Source organism: Phaethon aethereus, assembly GCF_964289735.1.
Source record: "Phaethon aethereus genome assembly, chromosome: 1".
NCBI lineage: Eukaryota > Metazoa > Chordata > Aves > Phaethontiformes > Phaethontidae > Phaethon > Phaethon aethereus.
The window spans coordinates 153,374,753-153,382,059 of NC_138575.1; positions in this window are offsets into that span (position 1 = coordinate 153,374,753).

Below are 7,307 nucleotides of genomic sequence, written 5' to 3' on the forward strand. Positions count from 1 at the left end.
GTCCAACCATCAACCCAACACCACCATGCCCACTAAACCATTTCCTGAAATGCCATGTCCACACGTTTTTTGAATGCTTCCAGTGATGGTGACTCCACCACCTCCCTGGGCAGCCTGTTCCACGCTTGACCACTCTCTCATTAAAGAAATTTTTCCTAATATCTAATCTAAACCTCCCCTGGCGCAACTTGAGGCCATTTCCTCTCATCCTATCGTGAGTTACGTGGGAGAAGAGACCAACACCCACCTCACCTCAACCCCCTTTCAGGTAGTTGTAGAGAGCGATAAGGTCTCCCCTCAGCCTCCTCTTCTCCAGGCTGAACAACCCCAGTTCCCTCAGCCGCTCCTCATAAGACTTGTGCTCCAGACCCCTCACCAGCTTCGTTGCCCTTCTCTGGACACGCTCCAGCACCTCAATGTGCTTCTTGTAGTGAGGGGCCCAAAACTGAACACAGGATTAGAGGTGTGGCCTCACCAATGCCGAGTACAGGGGCATGAACACTTCCCTACTCCTGCTGGCCACACTATTTCTGATACAGACCAGGATGCTGTTGGCCTTCTTGGCCACCTGGGCACACTGCCGGCTCCTATTCAGCCGGCTGTTCAACCAGCACCCCTGGGTCCCTTTCTGCCGGGCAGCTCTCCAGCCTCTCCCCCCCAAGCCTGTAGCGTTGCATGGGGTTGTTGTGACCCAAGTGCAGGACCCGGCACTTGGCCTTATTAAAGGCCCAGATCTGGTGGCTGGGGAGAAGAGATGGGCACAGTCCCTGCTTCCCAGCGCCTTCCTCTTGTTCCATGTGCCAGGCCCAGCCTGCTGCCCCTTCCCGTGTCTCAGACCTCTTGTTCACCACTGCCCTAGTCTTGGTTGCCATTGCTACGTAGACAATCACCAAAAGACTTGGTGTGTAAGGGACCTCTGGGGTCCCCCTCATCCCATCTCCCTCTCAAACAGAGGCTGAGTGTTCAAAAACGGAGATTAGGAGCTTTGAAAGTGCATTAATTGTAAGTGCGTTTTCTTTTGCAGGGGATGGGGAATGATGTTCCGCTGAATATGTTCATATACAACTCTTACAGCACTGTTTGAGTGTTATTTAACCAGGCAATTTCTGATGTCTCATTGACATCCACAGGAAGCAAGATCTGTATTCCAAATTAATTCAGTAACAGCCATAAGACAAAGAAGATAGGATCTGTCCCTCCGAATGTAGATGTCCACCATGTAGATGCTTACATTTCACTTAGTTACTCAACCTCCTTTAATAGTTGGGGAAAAGAGAGAGGCCCCTCTAGAGCATAATTCACAATTTTAGATGTCTACCTAGAATGAAACTAATCAAACCCTAAAAATTTGCGGTTCCCTTCTGTTGACCGCAAGGAACATGGCATTCCAGTGAGTGAGCTTACAGTAAAGACATCTAAAGCTGGTGAGATGAACCCCACCCAGGGTGACAGGAGAGGAGCCCAGCGGCTGTGATGTGCATTGTCACTCTACTTTACTTTACGCACCCTCATTTTGCAGCAGTGATTTCCTTGCAAGCCCTGGTTCTCCTCAGCAGGGTTTTTTTCTCTTGCCTTGGGTGCCACAGGGAAGGCTCAGGCCACTAGGTGGGAGTGCTCTCATGCAGGATCCGTCCCACAGCACTGCTCAGCACCCGCTGTTCTGCAATGACCCCAACCAGGGGAAACTCATGAGCACTTTTCTGTGAGCACCCGGCGCTGGCTCTGTGCATTGCTGACTCAGCTGGTGCCACACGATTGACCCAGGTGGGGTGCGGGCGTGCCGTGGGTTCCCATGTCTTGCCAGAACATGCTCTGCAGGATTGTACTGGCTTTTTTTCTTCTGCCTCCTGCGGCAGGACAGGACGGACACCTGGTTAAGTACAAAGCTGGAGCTGCTCCGACAGCGCCTGGTGCACTGTGAAGGCTGCCAGGGCAAAGTGTCCCCTCCCGAACAGGCAGAGTGTGTCTGAGCAGATGGGTTCAAGCTGTGTCTGGTGTGTCCATAGTGGTTTTAACTGGGCACTTGGTACTGGAAAAAAGGATATTGCTGCTTGGCAGAGGGCAGCCAGAGATGAGAAAGGTAAATCCCTTGCTGCCTCAGCACTGTCAAACGGATCAAAACGGCGAGGGTGGCTATTCTCATGTGGTATCGCTTAGATCTAGTGCTCCCAAGCAGCAATGAATTTCCTGGCTATTGCTTTCGGTTTACTTTGTACTTATTGTTGTATTGCATGGGTGTGATATTGATCTTATTTTAAGAATCTCTGCTCCCCCGATTTGCCTGTTCTGTTCTCTTTTCCGGCCTGGGAAGGGAAACCCACTTGACTGGGTGAGCTGCACATCCTTATTCTTAAACTCGTGCTGGAAAACAACTGTGTATTTAACTTGCCAGTGCCATGAGCAATTCCTGTGGTGTGGATCACAGCTTGGGAACCGCAGACCTAGAGCTGGCCCCATGGTCATTTCTGGGGCAGTTGGGAAGAAAACCCAAGGCCACAGGGCCTTACAGCATTAGTACCGTAACAACCACATCCATCTTAGAGCTGGCCCAAAGGGCTTATGTTCTGAAAATAGATCTGAAAAAAAAAAGTCTAAAAAATGTGAAGGATACTGGCATTCTTGAATTTGGGAGCGGGGCTACCCTCCTGTTGTTTTTGCAAGCACTAGCAAAACAAGAATAATACTATATTTGATCAGCCTTGTGAAATATGATCAGGCGAAGACTTCTTTAGAGCCCCTCGGCTGCCTGACCAAGAACAACCATAAAGCGCTTCCTTCGGATGGAGTAAGCATCCCTTGTGCGTTGCTGTTTCTTTTGCAGGGGTCAGGTGGGGTTGGTAGCAGTGCAGAGTCCTTAGCAGAGAGCTGCTGGCAAACCACCTCTGCCTCTTCCCTAGCATCCAGGCCCCAGAGGAGCTGGGCTGTCTCCCAGGCTGGGTGAGGCCGGAGAAGCAGGAGAGAGAAGGAGCAGTGCTAAATGGGTTCTCAGCTGGTCCTTGTCAGCTCTCAGCAGCCTCAGGAGCTGCTCAGATCTTGGTCTGGGGAGGGATCTAGATCTCAGCTGGACAGGGATGAGGCATGCCAGAGACCTAAGGACAGGGGATGTGTCCCCTCCAGGGTACCATGCATTCAGACCTCTTCCCCGCTGCACCTTAACCCAAACCTGACCTCCCCCAGCCCCTTCTGCTGTCACCATCCTCCCGTGGCATTGGGGGTAGCTGTTGGCAGCCTTCCTGGGAGGAGCAGATCCTGCTCCCCACACGCTACCAGCCAGCACTGGCAGGACTGTGTGGGCCCGGGGAGCTTGCCGAAGGGAGATGTGCCCCGCTGACGCTGGCGAGGCTGTAACCTGTGGCCGTGGGGCACCTCTCCAGGGCGCATCCTGGAAGATATAAATCACGCCAGCTGCCTGGCTTTGCCCCCTGCTCTGTGCAGATCTGCTGAGTTCTTTTTGTTTGCACTGCATGATGATCTGCAGATATCCCTTCTTAAGAAATGTTTGCCTGAGTTTCGAGCCAAGGCTGGGACCTGGGAGCAGAGCACTTCGCAGCCAGCCCCTTCTCTGTGGCACCGCTGAACGGCAGCATTTTGTGCCCTTCGCCTGGTCAGACACAGAGATAGGGCTGGCAGGAGCTGTGTGCTTGTGGCACAGGCTGCTTTCTGCTACGTTGCCAGAGACTAGATGTTTTATGCACTGGCTAGCTGAGATGTCTGTCTCCAGATGCTGGAGCATCTCATCCTTGGCTATGAGGGCTGACAAGGACCAGCTGAGAAGCAGATGCTAATTAAAACAGAAAAGCAGAGCTTCAGCCTGGTTTGTTCCTGTGTCCAGATCGCCTTACACAGAGGACTAACACCCATTATATGATGCTGTGGTTGGTTCAGGGGGAGGCTGTGATCTCTAATGCTTATTTCTAAAGGGCTACGCTGAAGCCATGATCCCTTTCCTTCAACATGGAGCTTTGTGCTTAGGTGAATACCTGCTCTCACCCCTGTCTGCTACTTAGGCTCTGCTGCTGATCTGTCTTGCACCCATTTTCTGTGGCCTAAATTTAACTTGCTCTTTCATCAGAGTCCTGCTTTCATAATGCAAAGCAGTGGTTTTGGTGGGCAGGTCTGGGGGCAATGCAGAAAGTGCGTTCATCTTGCACCAGTGAAGTGGGAGTGCGCTCGGACTGCTGTTCTCAAAATGCATCTGTTGCAAATGCAAAAGCCTATGAGAGGAAGAAGAAACCAGTGTTAAATACAATATTCTTTCTTCTGTTCTGTTTCTCTTCTAAGAGGCACAGGTGAGATGACGCTGGAAGATTTCCACTCAACAGAACGTAAAGAGGCCCCTTCCCACTAATGAGAGCTGTGTGTTACCATGCATGTTTTCAAAAGCTGGGGAAGGCACTGCTGGGCTAAAACTTCACAGAAAAATTTTCCCTGAACAAGAACTTCTCTGAGTTTGGCAACTGAAAAAGATGAGAAGGACAGGCGCAAATTCATCTGTGAGAAACCTGCTAGAGGTTAAATCTTCGCCCTTGCTGCTCTCCAACCGGTGCTTCTTCCATGGGTGAGTGAGAGCAGAGTTGCGTACTCTAGGAGTGGATCAATTTTTGCTTTAAGCACTCAGCGTAACGCACGAGATAAACCACCTCTTCCTCAGGCAGTGAGAGCCGCACACCCAAACAGTCACCATCCAGATATACTTTAGACTCCTCTGCGATAGCTAGGCTTTCTGCTAGTCTAGGGCTCCCTAATGGAGGGCTTCGCCTCACTCAGTGATCTGGAAGGTGGCTCTGAGAGACTTTTTTGATACAGTGAGTGTATGAAACATGTACATCAGCCCAAGAGTCACACACGCTTTCTCTTGTTAAATGGGTTTTAAAAGCTTGACCTCCAGGGTTTTGAACTATCAGCAAACAAAATGAGACTTAGATTCAGTTTTGAGGGCTTGGTGATGATGCTTTGCCCTGAGTCCCTCCAGCATCTAGGGGACATGACTTCAGTGCCCCTGATGACCTGTGGAGTCAGGTGAGGTAAGTCACTGGAGCTGCTCATCGTTCAGTTCCCTTGGACCAGAGAGGGCACAGCATCCTGCTCAGCTTTTCTTGATGAGAGGAAGGCCCATGTGGTCTTAAATCCTTTCAAATCCTACTGAAACTAAGAGTTGATATCTTAACCTGGAAAATAACACCCCAAAAGCCTGCTCAGCATGGGACAGCAGTCTACAAACTTCTCTGTTGCCCACTCCATATTGAGAGCCACTGATCCTACAAACCCTCTGGTCAATGTGAGCTTGTGTTTGGAAACCTCTGTTCTGGAACGTGCAAAAAATCGTCACAGACTCCATCGCTGCCACTGTTAGACTAAGTTCAGTAGAGCCACATGCAGGAGAATTGCTTGATGGGGGACATTTATCTACCCTTATCACACATCTGCATTCAATGATGCTTGCTCATTGCCACTGATGTCTGCACTTGGTATCTATCAACAGCACTGAATGGAGCTGTTGCAGTATTTTAACTAGAGGACTGTTTTTCACCGAGATATTTGGAGGATTAGAAGGAACTAGAGTGTGAAACTTTCGTCTGTCAGCTGGCCCTTCAGTGAGGGGAATCTGAAGACACCGTATCTGTCGAGTAAGAATTATGAAAGAAATGAGAAAGCTGCCTTCCTCCAAAGCCTCCCAGCAAGCCTTCACGCAGACAGGCTGCCAGAAGGCTGAAGAGCCTGAGCAGGGCTGACCCCTGAGGGCTGCCACTTAGTCCTCAGTGGTGTAGGGCTATCTGCAGCTCAGCTGCTCCAGCTTAGACTGAGACATCCAAAAAATATTCCAAAGTCACCATAGTTTTCCCTCCCATAGGTCTTGCCTCCACATCAGCAGTCCTGTGGTGTTTGTTGGAACGACGAGTCACTTTCCATCTTACAAAGCATGAGGCTTGCCCCTGAGCAGTCGATAGGCTGGGTAAAATTCCCCTTTTCCCCCATCATTCTCTAGTAACATTTTCCCGTCTCTGCCCTGTCTCCATTAAAAGGGACTGACATGTTTTCTTCCAAGTTACCAGTGTACATCTGCCATCAGCTTCCCAAGTTCATGGGAAGTTTTGCTGTATTCCTCAAAAGCACAACACTACCTGTTGCTGCAACCAAATCAGTCACTGCTGTTGTCAAACCAATTGTACATCAGATACATCATCAACAAATATTGGGCAATGCTCATAGTGCCTCTGGAAGTGCTGCACAGGGAAGTAAATCTAGTCAGACCTCAGCACAGCCTATGTCCCTAGAAGCTCTGGAGAGCATAATTTCCTTCTCCTGATGTAAATACCTTCCAGGGCTGAAGAACTTCATCTGATGTTTATGCAGCCTCCTTAAAATGCTAAGGGTAATGTCGCTTTAATTGCCTTTGAATAGGTCTCATCAACCTTGCAGCTGCAGATGGAATGAGCTTTTCATCAAACAGACTTTCTTTTTCTATTCTTTTCCCTGAGATAATTTTTACTGGAGGAAATATATCATTTACAGCAATGGGTTTGCAGGGGGCCAGCAAGGCGTCTCTGCAAGCTGGATTTCTTCACCCTCTTCTGACCAACTGATTTGCTTGGCAACAGCACACAAAAACAATGCGGAGAGGCCGCCTTGGAGGGAAGTGGATGTCCTGTAGGCCATTATCTGATATTTTCCAGACAATGTTTCTGTCTGGCAGCAAACTGCACTCTCCTCAAATTCTTCAACATCTTCAAAAGGCAGATAATATAATTGGACCTGGTTGTGCAAGAACAGATTTGCCAATTCTTCCCTGTTTCTACCTATTTCTTCACAAACTTAACCAAACCCCACATTAACCCTTTTGGCTACAGCCTGAAACTAGAAGCTCCCATTCAGTTCCCCATTCAACCTTGTAAAATTTTTTTAGAGCCCCTGCTTTCCACTTCGTCAGCTTCTGAGTCTGTCCAGCTTTCTTTGTTCATCCTCTGTCCCCTGGGGAGCTGTGCAGTGGGGCAGGCTGTAGGTAGCACTGGTAGAGTCAGCATTCACCAGCACTCGCCAGACACCCAGAGACACCCTGGGAAAGGGCGTGATGTAAGCACGATCAATGAAATGCTGATTCTCATGTAAGACATTGGAAAGATCATAGAGGTGGAAAAATGTCCAAGAGAGGTAGGCATAGCCTGACTCATCGCCAAACTGAATTAGCACAGTGGTTAACCTGACCTCTTAATCTGGTCAATGTAGGATGACAAGGCAGCTCATGCCTCCAGAAGTGCTACTTGTAAAATTGAGACAGATTAGCTTTGGGTTTTGCTGTAAATAGCTCA